This window comes from Petaurus breviceps, unplaced genomic scaffold (assembly GCF_028583685.1).
Source record: "Petaurus breviceps papuanus isolate PSGF00001 unplaced genomic scaffold, PetGlider_PUasm1.0 176, whole genome shotgun sequence".
In the NCBI taxonomy this organism is placed as follows: Eukaryota; Metazoa; Chordata; class Mammalia; order Diprotodontia; family Petauridae; genus Petaurus; species Petaurus breviceps.
Window position 1 is genome coordinate 29,496,073 of NW_027185771.1, and position 16,697 is coordinate 29,512,769.

Genomic DNA, 16,697 nt, shown 5'->3' on the forward strand with positions numbered 1-16,697 from the left:
TGAAATTTAGATGTACCTGAAAATACGTGGACAACTTATTTTTTTTAATGTTTTTCATTTATTTGGAAGCATAGTGTTAGTTCATGATAAAACTCATTTTGATATTAAATAAAAAAAAAGATTTTTGTGAAAACTAATACTCCTAAGAGAGATCAAGTAACATCTCCATGTTGACCTATGTACTCTGTTATGCAACAGAAGAAATCATACTACTGAAGGCTTTTAAATGATCCCCATTTTTATACATCTCTCTGGGTGCACATAATTGCATATTTGAAGCTCAGATTTCTAGGCTTTTAAGGAGTATGGATATTTTTTCCTTGCGACATTTGATTCTAGTGAAAGCTTGAGTGGAATATATTGTTGTTAGGCCATTAGGAGTGATTTGGAGTAGACCAATTTAGAGGTCACTTAGGCATGAAAATACTGTGAAAGAAATTGTATACCTAATGAAACAATATCAGTAATAGCATATTTAAATGAACAATATCAGCAGTAGCATATTTTAAATGTTTCATTAAGCCTGAATTGTTATATTCTAGTACAACGGTTTATTAGCTTCTACCTTCTTTAACAAGTGTTTTCATATTAGTAATATTGTATCCCTTTACTGAAGTCAGAGAGCCCTCAAATGTCAAAATATTTTTAATCATATGTTGTATAAGATTTTGTATTTATGCTTTTTTTTTAAAGTCTGTATTTAATGTAAGATAAAAGCATATCATTCTATGGAAGCAATATGTATAATAATTTTTTCACAGTGGAGTTCTAAAATTCCTTTCCTTTTATTAGGTCATTGCCTTTTAATGTTAAAGCTTTCCAGATCTTGTTTCTGTGAAAATACACTAGTGTGTCTAGTGTATATGAATATGTTTGCAAATTATGTTTTTATTCATTTTATTACGAATCAAGTAAAGGCATATGATCCACTTGTAACTTGAGGAAAATGGTTCTATATCTAGTCTATAAAACGGTTTATAGTTATCAATTGCATGAAACCTATTCAGTGTTAATGTCCACACAAGACCATCCAGGCAAGTAGCATCCTATACTCAGAATTAGTCAGATCCACAAATTCCATAATTTCTGGATTAGAAGTGACCTTAGACATCTCTGCCAATAAATATTTAGAAGGAAGTCCTACTGAGACAAAGGCAATCCACCCTCTCATTAAAAGTTGTCTGATCATCTTTGAAATAACATATTTTATTTTGAACAACTTTAATTGTTAGGGAAATTGGGTTTTTTGCTTGTTTGCTTGTTTTGTTTTGCATTTCCCAGTACCGATCTTGAATATGTGTTTTATTTTTTTTTCCAGCTCCTTTCAATTTTCCTAATTCTACATGCTAAAACCACACCAAGCAAGTCTGGTACTTCTTCCATGTAACAGCTCTTCAATATTTGATGATTCTTTTATCATGTCACTCCCAGTCTTCTTCTTCAGGATAAGTTTTGTTAATTTCTCTATGAATTTTATGATGGCGTGTATTAAAAGTCATTCAAAATACTGATTGCTTTTCTGAGGATGGTCTTAGGCTTGTCAATATCATTTGAAAACTGCTGAAATCAGAACTGCAAATAACATTTTAAATTAACTTTGACCACAAACATTAACTATGTAGGTGAGGAAGTAGGGGTCCTGAAAGATATCTCCTGAACATCTTCTTTTGCCTGTATATATTATTTTGCTGTTGATCTTACATTCCATTGATTCAATCGTTCTTGCTTTTTCTCCCTTTTTTTTAATCACTGAAACTTAAATATACAATAAGAAAAGAAAAAGAAACATAAATTAAAATATAAAATAAGAAAAGGAAAAAAAATGTCATGAGTACACCAGGATATAAGAGAGGATTCAAGAGGCAGCCAGGTGGCTCAGCAAGTAAGACTACCGGCTCCAGTGTCAGGATGACCTGGGGATCAAATCCGGGCTCTGACACTTAGTACCACACCCAGAAATAACTGGTCATGTAACCTTGAGCAAGTTACTTAACCCTGATTGCTTATATAAAAAAAGAGAGGATTCAAAATATATTCAATAAATTTCTATTTCAAGAAAGTCTATATGATAAATACTATATGTTCTGTTGAGGGTTGTACATATTTTCTTTGCTTCCTTGTTGATAGTTTTCTGTTCTTTGCTTGTTTTTTTTTAATTTGTTCTTTTCCCCACTTCCCCCCACCCAGTCAGAAATCTACAATTATGTATGGATATATTTATGTATAGATACATATATACACATACATACATAGACATATACCTTCCCTAAAAAATTCTTCTTCTTATCTTTGTTTTTGTTTGTTTTGTTTATCTCTTATTTTCTATTCCTGCTAACACTTCTACTTAACTTCTACCCTTTACCTTTCCCTCCTATTACTTAACTTAACCCCCACACACACGCTTCAAGTATCCCTCCCTTGTCCTTCCATTCCCAGTAATCTAAACACCCATCTATAACTTCCTTTAATCTATTTCCTCAACCTCCCTCTAAGGATCCCTCCCTTCTCCTCTCCAACCTTCCAGCATTTTATTTATTTATTTTTTATTTTAGAAGTCTTTTATACTCTTCTAGGTATATCTTGAACCCATTCCTGTTGAAAGTAGGTTTCCAGAACTATCAGCCCTCCTCCCCCATCTAATTCTTCTGTATCAATTCTTTCTTTCACATCTAATTTGTATAGAATGATTGTTCTTTTTAGCTGTTCTGAAAAAATTTTACTTTTTAAAGTTATATGATACTCAGGTCTTCCCCAATCTTTCTTATGAACTACCCAAACACTAATTTTACATACAGAAGAGATAAATAGTACATCCTTATTGAATCCCTTGTAATTTGTCTTTGGTACATACCTTACATTTCTTTTGTTCTTGTATGTCAAAACTTTTATTAAGTTCAAGTTTTTTTTTCTTGTTTTTAACAAAGAGCTGAAAGTTTATTTTCTCCATTAATTTGATGGATCCAAGGGAAGTAGATTGCACACTGCTATATAGTCAACTCCAAGAGAAGAGGTGAGAACATCTGCATAAGACAGTCCCTATACCTTTATTAAGTTCTTACTATGTGCCAAATGCTATATTAGGTGCTAGAGATACTACAAAAGGGGGGAAAAGGAATTTTCTAAAATCAAGGAGCTCACAATCTGATGAATGAAGATAACATTCAAACAGCTCTAGAAAGAAATCTATGTTCAGGATAAATAGGGCATAATTAATAGAAGAAAGAAGTGAGAATTAAGAGGGATAGGGAAAGAATTTCTATAGAAGGTGGGGAGTTAATTGTGACTTGCAAGGAAGGCAGAGAAGCCAGAAGCTACAATAAAGGGGAGAATGATTTCTAGACATGAGATATACTCAGTGAAAATGTCCAAAATTGGAAGACAATGTTTTGTTTAAAGAAATTACAAGGAGTCCAGTGTCACTGATTTGAAGAGTACATGGAGGAATATGTATGGCATAACCAGACTGAAAAGTTCATGAGGGGGGCAAAGTTATAAATATCTTTGAACATCAAACAGAAGATTTTTATATTTAATCCTGGAAGTGATAAATAGCACTTAAGTTCATTGAATAGCAAGGTCATATGATTGGATCTATTTGATAGGAAAATCACTTTGATGCCTAAATGGAGGACTGACTTTAATAGAGAGAGACTTGTGGCAGGCACACTAATCAAAAGACTAAGACAAAGTGTGAGGTGATGAAGATCTCTACTAAGATGCTAGAAATATCAGAAGAGAAAGGGGGATATGGATGAAAGATGTTAACAATGGTAGAATTAAGAACTTCTTAGCAAATTGGATATAAGGGATATAGAGAGAGTGAGCAAGAAAGGGTGGGAGACAGGGGGCAGGGATCAAGGATAACATATAGGTTGAAAGCTTGGGGGACTAGGAAGATAATATTACCCTCAACAGTAATAGAGAATTTATCAAAGAAGGACAATTTTGGGTAAGAGATGTTTAGATTGAAGTCAAGAGGTCTACAGGACATCAAGTTTTAGATTTCAAATAAGCTGTTGAAGATGAGAAACTAGAAGTCAGGAGGGAGGTTAAATTGAATATGTTGACTTAAGAATCATCATCAGAGAGATGATTATTGAATCCATGAGAGTTGGAAAGATTACCAAATGAAATTGCATAATGGAAAAAGACAAGCAGGCCTAGGACAGAGTTCTATTGAACACACAAGGTTAGGGGGCATGAACAGGATGAAGATTCACCAAAGGGAACTGAATAGAAACCATGAAAGAGGAAGAGAACCAGGAAAGAGTAGAGGCCTGAAAACCTAAAGAGAAGAGAGTGACAAATAAGAGCAGAGAGATAAAGAAGGATGAGCATTGATAATAGGTCATTAGATTTAAAAATTAGATCATTGGTAACTGGAGACAGCAGATTCAGTTGAATGATGGAGTCAAAAGTCAGGTTGTAAATAACTAATAAGTGAGAGGAAAGAAAGTGGAGGTACCTTTTTAGGGTGCTTTATTAATGTATTAGTCACAAAAGATGGTGAAGATATGGGAGGATAGTAGTTTTTAGTTTTTAGCTTCTTCCCTGTCTTGTTCCTCATCACAACTCTTAATATTTGACTTAAAACTTAAAAATTTAACTTAAGCTATTAATATTTATTTTGGATTTTTATGTCTTGTCACTGAATATATAGACCCTTCTAGAATTTTCTCAGTAAAACATTGAGAAAAGAGATTGCCCTTGTAGGTCTGTATACTAGCTTCTTAGACAATTAGATTGACATTTATCACTTTATAGAAATCCTGATGTCAAGGAAACCTATCTAATCTCATGTTTCATATTGGAAATTTGTAAAAGAAAGTATTTAACCATCAGTCTTGCTCCTCAGGGCAATTCTTTTCCTCAGAGTAAAAGCATTAATACCCAGTGTCCTATGATTTAGGCTATTTTGTATAAAAGCTACCTTTAACCCAACATAAAGTCTGTAATTACACTGGAATAATTGAGATGACTACTTGATTTCAAGAAACACTAACTTCTGGAACATTCTTTCTCCTCTTCCTTGTTCATTTAAGGAATGAATTCAAGCAACTTCAAGCAACTTTCATTTTTAAGTGTCCCATAATTAATTCTAGAGAAAATAAGTTTCATATGGTTTCCTTATGACTCAAGAAAATTATCTTCTGTGCTGGGGAAGAAGGGGATTTGTGTGTGCTGTTTACCATGTATGTCTCTTTTTATGAAGGTCTGTATGTTGTTTTTTTTTCTGACTATAATAGTGTAGTCCAGAAAAGTCTTTAAAATTCAAGATAGTTTGACTAGCACATTTCTTCTCAATTTTACATCTTTTCCTTTTTTCTCTTTTTCTCTTCTTCCAAATACACTGTGTAATGCACAAACTTTTGAGAGGAATTATTACTAAATAACCAATTATCTAACAGACCACTTACTTAATTAGGACTAAGGTTTTTCTCCTATTCTATTTTCTCATTCCAGCTAGCCTTTGAAGGTCAAGACTGATAAAGATGGGAGATCTGGGGCTAATGCACTTCACTGGGAGACTTAGAACTGATTAAAAGGTAAAAAGATTAAAGTCCAGAAAAATACAGTCCATCGTGTTTTAGTCAGCAATTTCTGAGTAGAGGTAAATACCCTTTTGTCTAGACTGCCCTAGGTCAGTGTAGTCTGGATAAGAGAAAAGTTTCTTTGTCTAAGACTGATGATCAGAATGTCAGGCCCTTATTAGAATAGGTCCACACCTCTCATTATATTATTCATTCTTTTTATTAATTGTTCATTGCTACCCTCAGGGAAACTCCCTCTTCCAAGGGCATATAATCATTTACTGAATTTCATGAGGGGTCTTTGGCATTCAAAAGTGCCAAGGGACCCCTTTTTTATTAATTATTTGCTAGAATAATTAATAAAATGATTACCCAGAAACTATGTCTGTCATACTTTATAACGTGTGTCACAGTATTGAAAAGAAGCTGAATTTGTTTCTAAACTACTTTCAATAAAAGTAGCATACTTTTTGATCATATTGGCTTAGGATCAACAATATGACAAGGTTGATAGTTCAAAGTTCTGCATTTTAGGTCAAAAATTCAATTTTGCCTGTAAGAAACAACAGAATTTTGCCTTTGAGAATATTAGTGAATTTTCATGAAAGTCATCATTTTTATGGACTAAAATTCATGAGATGAAAATTAGTTCTGTCTCAGAGCTCAATACTTAGCAAGTTTTGTACCAGTGTTTTTTCTCCTCTCCTAGAAAGATAGAATGTGATACAACATCCTGAGCGTACCCTGCAGATTCAGTCAGACCTTTAGCTAGTATATTAGCAAAAATCACATGCTATATATACTGACTTGTTTGGCAAGTTTATCTAACATTAATTATAATTTATGAATTACCTATTGTGTGTCAGGTGCTTATTTAAGCTCTGAGAATACAAACACAAAAATTTAAAAATCTTTGACTTCAAGAAGCTTGTTTTCTACTAATATGAAATAATCTGTGCACAGAGAAGTAATATTGAATCATTGTAAGTACTTTCAACGTCAGGGAAACACTAACATCTTGGTTTGGGGAATCAGGAAGCACCTTATGTAGGAAGTAAAACTTGACGATAGTCAAGAAGAGGGCTAAGGATTTTATGAGATCAGTGGGAGGAAAAAGAGAATTCCAAGCATGGCAGATAGCCCGTGCAAAAACATGGAGTCAAAGCCCAGTACAGTTGCCAAACACAAACACACTAGTTAACCAATAAACAATAAAAAAATCTACTATGTGTCACTCATTGTATTGTACACCAAGGACAAAGAAAAGAAAATGAAAATCAAGCAAATGAAAACAATCCTTGTTCTCAAGGAGCCCCCCGTCTGTGATAGAGAGAACATCTAAGCAACTATGTACCAACAGAATATAGACAGGAGCAATTGGAGATACAGAGGGAATGTTTCGTGACTAAGGAAGACTAGGAAAATAAAGTTAAGAAAACTTATCTAAAAGGATAATTACAATTTGAGAATGTACTTATTTAGGTTTCATTACCTTCTCCTTATAAACAGATTGAGAAACAAATTAACTGTACGATGTTCAGTTACCTACATACTTCCTTCATTTATCAAGTTTCTTTCCCTCTGTTCCCACATCCTCTAACTACATCTTGTACTTTTACGTTTAGAAAATTTTATCATTTGATGTTATGTAGAAAAATGAGGGGCAGCTAGGTGGCACAGTGAATAGAACAGAGGATGTGAATTCAAATCTGACCTCAGACACTTAAGACTTAATAGCCATGTGACCTTGGGCAACTCACTTTACCCCAATTGCCCTGCCTTCCCCCCTCCAAAAAGAAAAAGAAAAATGAAAGCAATTAAAAATAGGTTTATAGGTTATACCAAGCATAGCATATGTCTTTTATAATTTTGGCAAATTTCATTTTTGGTTCATTCTAATTTCTTAGACTTTGGGGACATGAACATACTGAAATATAGAATATAAATAATATTTTTATGGGATCATGAAACATAAATTTGCCAACAACTATAATAACCACACCATCTAACATTCTGTATTTAAGTAACTTCCCCAGTTTGATTCTAGACATTTCCACTGTAAAATGAAAGGCTTAAAATTATCTTATTTATTTCCATTACAAACCTAAAATATTATGTTCCTTACAACCTTTGTGACATTCATTTCAAAATAAGTAACTCCTTTCATCATTTATCCCTTCATAAAATCATAGTTATTCAAAGCTTGAAAAGGCCACAGATACCAAATTATTCATCTATCTTGTATTATAAAGCAGAGAAGCTAATATTAGACTTAAGGGGTTAGGATTGGTTTGCTTTCTCCCAGATGGATGAAATAGGAGAAATGGGAAAGGACTTGAGGAAAATGGATAGTATCAAGGAAACAAATTTTAATTTTGTATGAGCCACAGGGATTCCTAATAACATATGAACCATTCCATTCAATCCAATAAGCATTTATAAAGCATACAGTTTATACTAAGCCCTGTGGTAGACACTGGACATACAAAGAGGAAAAAAAAAACCCTGTCCTCCAGGAAATGGTATTCTATTGGGAGAAAACAAATATATATATACACACACACACACACAAGGGAAATAGAAAGTAATTAGGGAGTGGGAAAGAATATGAAGAATTCAGGGAATCTGAAATGGCCTTTTCTCATATAGAGCTTGAGTTGGACTTTGAATAGATATTAGGGATTCAAAGACAGGGAACTGAGAAGAAAGGCTATCTAGGTGAGAAGTGAAACATGGAGCATAGAGAACAGCAAGGAAACCAGTTTGATGAGAATGTTGAGTGTGTAAAGGGGAATCATGTTGAATGTGTCTGGAGATTTGTAGCCAGAATGTGAATAACTTCATAGTCCAAAGAAGAAAATCTGACTTTTAGTGGAGAGAGGCTAGCTTTGGAAACCAGTCATCTGTCTTTAAATCTTGCCTCTGTAACTTATAATCTGTACAAACTTGGACAATTCACTTACCATCTCTGGATTCCAGTGCCATCATCTTTAAATTGAAGATGTGGACAGGATGATTTTCAAGAATTTTAAAGTGTAAAACTAACATAAAAAATTCCTTGAAAGAAAGGATTGATGGTGTCTGAATTCAGATTAAAACCTACTTTTAAAAATATGTATATATATTTTTTTTTCTTGAGTTTTTTTGTTTATGTTTTCTTTCATAACATGCCTATTATGGATATTTTTTTCATGACTACACATATGTCAAACTGCCTTCTCAATGAAAAGAGGTTGGAAAGGAAGAAGGGAGAGAATTTGGAACTCAAGGTTTTAAAAACAAATGTTAAAAATTGTTTTTACATGTAACTGGAAAAAATAAAAATAAAATACTAAAAAAAAATCTAAACAGAGAACACAGAGCTTAGAGTTATTTTGTATTGGCTTAAGCAAAAAAAAAAAGGAAAACAGTTGACTTAAGGTTGGCCCACCCATGAGAATCAAGGAGACATTTTCATGAAACCATTCAAGGGTGGAGAAAGATGTACAGTTCTTAATTGGATTAATCTAAGAAGGTTTCTGCCCTTGTCTGGTCAGCCTGTCTTGAGAGAGATGGGAGTTACTCCTTGAACTTTGACTTAATTTATTGTAGAAACTTGTCAAAGCTTGCTAAGTTATAAAAAAAAGAGGGAATTTAAAACTAGGAAACTAGGACACTGACATTTCTTTCCTTAATATATCTTAAAGATAGAATGAGAAGGAGATGAGTTAGGTGGAATTCACGAGGAGAACAAGCATGTAGTCAGTATGCCATAATGGAAAATGCTGGATGAAGTCAAGAGATACCAGAATTTCATTCCTTCCTCTAACACACATTAAATCTGTTACCCTAGGTGAGTCATTATGAATATTGTTTTTTTATTTGTAAAATGAGAATAATAATATAATGTTACTATTGTCATTATGTGACTATTATTTTATATGTCAAATAATATGTGAGAGACAAAATGTAAAAACAAGCACTTAACTAAATGCCAACTATTACTATTTTTGTGATTGATTTTTATTATTGACAGAGGATTATATTGTGAAAATAATGCTTCTGAAACTGTCAGCTTCTCATGTTACTCAGTCCACATGACATTTGTGCATGTGTTGGAAACACTCAAAAATGATTAATAAGATAGGTTATGAATATTTCTACTTCACAATCAAACCATCAGGAGACCAAGATAAAAAGGAAAGTATCCCAAATCCTTTCAGAAATGTAATTCTGTTATGGATTGGAATGCAACTATCATCCTTACAATTTGTGGGAGAACCTAGAAACTTTTTAAAAGCTTATTTTTATCTTTAATTTATTTATACAATTTAGTATTTTATTTCCCCAGTTACATGTAAAAGCAATGTTTAACATTCCTTTTTTTAAACTTAAGTTCTAAATTATCTCCTTTCTTCCCTCCCCCTCCACCTTGAGAAGGCAAGCAATTTGATATAGATTATATATGTGCAGTCATGCAAAAAGTTATCCATAATAGTTGTTCCTTAAAAGAAAGCATAGACAAAAATAAATCAAGGAAAATGAAGAAAATAGAAAAAGAAGTATACTTCAGTCTGTATCTAGCCATCATCAGTCCTTTCTTTGCCTATGGATAGCATTTTTCCTCATAAGTTCTTCAGAGCTGTCTTGGATCATTGTATTGTTCAGAAGGGCTGAGTCATTGACAGCTGATCATCTTACAATATTGAATTTACTTTGTAGACGGTGGATTTCACTTTGCAACAGCTCATGCAAGTCTTTCCAGTATTTTTTGAGAGCATCCTGCTCATTATTTCTTATACTACAATAATATTCCATCAAAATTACATACTACAACTTGTTAAACCATTTCCCAATTGATGGGCTTTCTCTCAACTTCTAATTTTTACACACCCCGCAGAAAAGGATTGCTATGAATATTTTATATATTAGATACTTTTCCTTTTTGTTTTTTATCTCTTTTGGGTTACAGACCTAGTAGTCGTACTGCTAGGTCAAAGAATATGCATGGTTTTATAGTACTTTGGTGTAACAGCAAGCACCCTGGAATACCCAGGATGACTGCTAGCACAGGTTCTTTGATCTACTCTTCTGAAGGAAAGCAACTCAAAAAGGCTTAACAAACTTACTTTAATCAAAGATATATCATTTACCTAGTTCAAGGGGAAAAGTCAGCACCCTGACCTTCAGATAATACAAACAGAAGCTACAAACAGACAAAAAAAAATACAGAGAAAATAACACAATTCAGCAGACCAAAAGAGAGGGCTTCTAGCTGTCTGATCATTATATCCGTATAGTTACCAGAGAGAGAAACACCAACGTCTGGGTTTTCAGAGTCAGGGGGCTCAACAGCTGCCCAGAGTTTCATCTGGCAAAATCACACAACTCTTCCCATGAGTGAGCCCCAAAGCAAAACCTCATCTCAGAGGTATATATAACCTTCTCCAGGGTCAGAGAACATCACACCCCTCGCGACCCACTGCATTCTTACAAATTAACAAGGTGTAAGTGTTCCTGAAAAACATAGCTCTCCTAAGCAAGCTTCTCCTTTTGGGTCTGCTCCACCCAAACTTCTCTCCAGCAAACTTCTCTCATCACAAGTCCCATGTGACTACATTTAGCGTATTTGGGACAAAGTATATTTTCAAATCAGGGAAGGTCCCAGACTATTAGGGACCAGAATATATTTTCAAAGCATGGAAAGTCTTCAAATTCCCCTAGGCTTATTAAGGGACAGGGAAGATCTTCAAATTCCCTTACCATTTCATTTGGGTATAGTACCAAATTGCTCCAGAGAATGGTTAAATCATTTCACAACTCCACCAACAGTGCATTAAAGTCTCATTTTACCCACATCCTGCCAACATTCATCATTTACCCTTTAGGCCCTGTTAGCCAATCTAATAGGGATGAGACAGTAACTCAGAATTGTTTTAATTTGCATTTCTTCAATCAATAATGAGTTAGAGGGTTTTTTTTTTAAATGTGGATTTGGATAGCTTTGATTACTTCATTTGAAAACTAATCAATTGGGGAATGGCTCTTATTTTTTTTTCTTTTTATAAATTTGGCTCATTTCTCTATATAATTGAGAAATGAAGCCCTTATCAGAAAAACTTGTTTCAATTTTTTTCCCACAGTAACTGTTGCTAGCTGTTTCTCCCTCTATCCTGTCCCTTCCCAATTATTCTATTCTATATCTCCTTTCACTCTGTTCCTCCTTAAAAGTGCTTTGCTTCTGATTACCTCCTCCCCCAATCTGCCCTCTCTTCTATCTCTTCTATCTCTTCTATCACTGCTCCTCTTCTCTTACCCCCTCCTACTTTCCTGTAGGGTAAGAGATTTTTATACCTGAGTGTGTAGGTTATTACATCTTTTTGTGGGTTCTGTTGCAATAGAATTTGTTTAGAGTCACTTTTAAAGGTATTTGGAGGAGTTTGAGGGAGAACTTAGGCAAGTACCTACCTGTCTTTTCTCTCCTTGACTCTGCCTACAAAAATTTTTATACATCAACAATCTATATAGATAATCACCAAAGATAGCATAATGCTAGCTACTCTTTTATATTTTTTATAGCTATGTGACTGTTGGAATCAATATAATAAACGATTTATGATACAATACTTCCTATCCATTTGAATTTCACCTGTTAGATTTATCAAATCAGTTTAGAAGACTATTTAGTGTGCTTTCATTGCTCTAAAGAAAAGCAGGAAGCAACACAGCTCACAGATGACTGCCATGGAAATCTAGGAGATACACACACCCATGTGGATGCATATGCATACATACACATACATGCACACACACAAGCACACACACATTTACAGTAAACTTCTTTTTTTTTGAAAGACACAAAAAATGCTGACCTGGCTTTTTAGTTTTTAAAACTCAGTAGTGTTGTTTTTTTCAGTTAGCAATAATATCTAATTAACAATAAATAGCCAGGCACTATATTAAGGATACCAAAGAATATAAAAAGGCTTTTACAAGTTTTTTTTTTCCCTCCCTTTTCTAATTGCACATTTTGTTTTTTAAAAATGTGAATATGATTCAGTTTATGGCCATCCTTGGAAATTCACCATGATGAAGTAAATAAAAAAAATACCCAGTGACAGAATTTCTGAGAAAATAATAATAAAAGAATCAATTATGTTACTTAATAATGGTTTCTCTTATTAACCAAAGATACCTAATAGACATACTGAATGCTTTAAATTTTTTTTGAAATGGAATATCCCTGATAGGAGGGTTGACATTTGATGAGAAGATGGGCTAAAAGTCTTCAGCACCTTGTTCTGGGAACATGGCTTGACTATGAAACTCAGTCCCCTCCAACACTCGGGACAAATCCAATCCATCTTTACCTAGAAAACTCTGATTGTTTTTCTTTCTTTATGAGCAAGGTTATTCTAAATTCCAGTGCAGGGGTATAAGGACATAGGCTTATTCTTTGGGGCTAGAATTCACCTAGATTAGATTCTATATTATAAATAAAAGTAAAGTCTCCTACATGGGTCAAGTACTACCCAAGATCTAGTAGCATGTTGCCAGAGGATTTGGGTAATGCCATCAATCAGTCATGCTCTTCAGAGATTGACTGATTGACATACAGGGGCTTGTTCCTGAATGGTCAAATGGAAAAGGAGGTACAAAAGTTAACTGAAGAAAACAATTCATTAAAAATCAGTATTGGACAAGTGGAAGCAAATGACACTAAGAGGAATCAAGTCAAACAAAATTGAAAGAATGAAAAGCAGAAGAAAATGTAAAATATCTTATTGGTAAAACAACTGACCTAGAAAATAGATCCAGGAGAGATAATCTAAGAATTCTTAGTCTACCAGAAAACCATGATGAAAAACAGAGTCTGGACAGTGTGTTCCACAAAATCATCAAGGAAAACTGCTCTGAGGTCATAAAACCAGAGGGCAAATTAGTCATCAAAAGAATCCATCAATCATCTCCTGAAAGAAATGCCCAATTATAAATGCAAAGGAATATTGTAGCCAAAATTCAGAATTGTCAGATGAAGGAGAAAATATTGTAAGCAGTCATAAACAAACAATTCAAATATCACAGAACTACATTCAATATCACATAGTACCATGTAGTTTCTTCGTTAAAAGATCACAGGGATTGGAATATGATATACTGTAAGGCAAAGGAGCTTGGACTACAACCAAGGTTCAATTACCCAACAAAATTGAGCATAATCTTTCTGTCAAGGAGATGGATATTCAATGAAATAAGTGACTTCGAGACCTTCCTAATGAAAAGACCAGAGCTCAATGGAAAATTTGATCTTCAAATGCAAGATTCAAGAGATACACAAAAAAGTAAACAGGAAAAAAAACAACAACAACATACTTGTTATTCATTGGGCAAACTGTTTACATCCCCATAAGGGAGGATGATACCTGTTAATCTTGAAGATTGTATATTTATTATGACATTTAAAAGGGATATACATAGATAGAGGCTTTGGGTATAAATTAACTGATGAGATGATAAAAAAAACTATCTAAAGCATCCACGGGGCTGTAATGGGAGAAGAAGAAAGGAGAAGGCAGAAAGGGATAATTTACATCACATGAAGAGGCAAAAAAATATTATAGTAGAGGGAAAAAGGGAGGGAGATGAGCACTGTTTGAACTTCACTCTCATTGGTTTTGGTTCAAGGAAGGAATAACATATTCAATTAAATATAGTAATATAACTTGCCCTACAGGCAGGAGGGGAAAGTGGAAAGAAAAGGGATAGGGATGGTTAGAAGGAAGGGAAGAAATAGTGAGTGAAAAGGGAAAGAAAAGTGAGGTGATGGATAGAAGAGAGAGAAGACTGAGGGAGGTGGTGGTCAAAAGCAAAACTTTTGAGGAGTGGAAAAGAGAAGAAAGAAATAAATGCATAAATAAGGGAGGAAATAGAATAAAGAGAAAGACAGATGATGATCATAACTCTTAATGTGAATTGGATGAACTCTCCCAATTATGTAGCAGTCCTAATCTCAGACAAAGCAAAAGCAAAAATAGATCCAATTAAAAGAGATAAAGAAGGAACCTATATCCTTCTCAAAGGCACCCTAGACAATGAAGGAATATCATTACTATACATATATGCAAGAAGTAGTATAGCATTCAAATTTTTAGAAGAGAAGTTAAAGGAGGTCCAGGAAGAAATGGACAGCAAAACTATACTAGTGGGAGACCTCAGCCTACCCCCTCTCTGAACTTGATAAATCTAAACACAAAGTAAACAAGAAAGAAATTAAGGAGGTGAATAGAATTTTAGAAAAAAAAATAATTATGTTAGACCTCTGGAGAAAATTGAATGTTGATAGAAAGGAATATACCTTTTTTTTCAGTGGCACATGGCATGTACACAAAAATTGACCATGTACTCAGGCATAAAAACCTCACAAAACAGTGCAGAGAAGCAAAAATATTAAATACATCCTTTTCAGATCATGATTCAATAAAAGTTATATGTAATAAAGGGCCATGGAAAGATGAACTAAAAATTAATTGGAATCCAAATAATTTAATCCTAAAGAATGAGTAGGTCAAAAAACAAATCAGAAAAATGATCAATAACTTCATTCAAGAGAATGACAATAACAAGGCAACATACCGGAACTAATGGTTTGTAGCAAAAGTGGATCTTAGGAAAAGTTTTATATCTCTGAATGCTTACATGAATAAAATAGAAAAAGAGGAGATCAATAAATTATGCACACACCTGAAAAAAAGCTAGAAAAAATAACAAATTTAAAATACCCTATTAAATACCAAATTAGCAATACTGAAAACTGAAGGAGAGATTAATAAAATTGAAATTAAGAAAACTGTTGAACATATAAACATATTTATTAGTTATAAATAATAATATATAATTATTTATATATTAATTATATATAATTTTATATAATAATTAGTTATAAATAAATAATAAATATAAATTATATTTTAAGAGCTGGTTTTATTATTAAAAAAACAGTAAAATTGAAAAGCCTCTGGTCAATTTGATTTAAAAAAAGAAAGAATAAAACTAAATTACCAGCATCAAAAGTGAAAAGGGTGGATTCACCTTCAATGAAGAGCAAATTAAAACAATAATTAGGAATTATTTTGCCCAGTTTTGTGCCCCTAAATTTGACAATCTTAGGGAAATGGATATCTACAAAAATATAAATTGCCCAGATTAACAAAAGAGGAAGTAAAATAATTAAGTACCCCCATCTTAGAAAGAAGAAGATTGAACAAGCCATCAATGAACTCCTCTAGCAAAAAACAAAAACAAAAAACAAAACTCCAGGACCAGATAGATTTACAAGTGAATTCTAACAAAGACTTAAAAAAAAAAACTATTAATTCCAATGAAAACTGGTGAAGAAGGAATCATAACAAATTCTTTTAATGATACAAATATGATATTGATACCTAACCTGGGAAGAGCAAAAACAGAGAAAGAAAATTATGGACCAATTTCTATAGTTAATACAGAGGCAAAATTTTTTTAATAAAATATCAAAAAGATTAAAGCAACTTATAAGAAGAATAATACACTTTGATCAGGTATGACTTATATGAGAAATGCAGGGCTGGTTCAATATTAGGAAAACTATTAACATAATTGATCATATCAACAATAAAACTTGCAGAAACCATGTTTTTCTAAATTAAATTTTACGTTTATTTTTAGTTTACATCATTCATTTCCACAAGATTTTGAGTTACAAATTTTCTCCCCGTCTTTCCCCTACCCACCACCACAAAACAGCGATCCCACTGTACACCTTCTCCCCCAATCTCCTCTCTCCTATATCCTCTCCCATACCCCCTCCAACTTCCTGGCAGGGCAAGATGTATATACCCCAGTGCCTGTATGTTTTATTTCCCAGTTGCATGTAAAATAATAATAATAATATATTTTTTTAAAGATTTGATTTTAAAACTTTGAATTCCAGATTCTTTCCCTCCTCCCTTGTCACACACCCTTACTGGGAAGACAAACAATTCAATGTAGGATGTGAATTTTTAGTACGCAAAACATTTCCATAGTGGATACATTGTCAAAGGCTAACTATATTTCCCTCCATCCTATCCCTCCCCCACTTGTTCTATTTTCTACTTTGACCCTGTCCCTTTTCAAATGTGTGTGCTTCTAACTAACCTCCCAACCTTC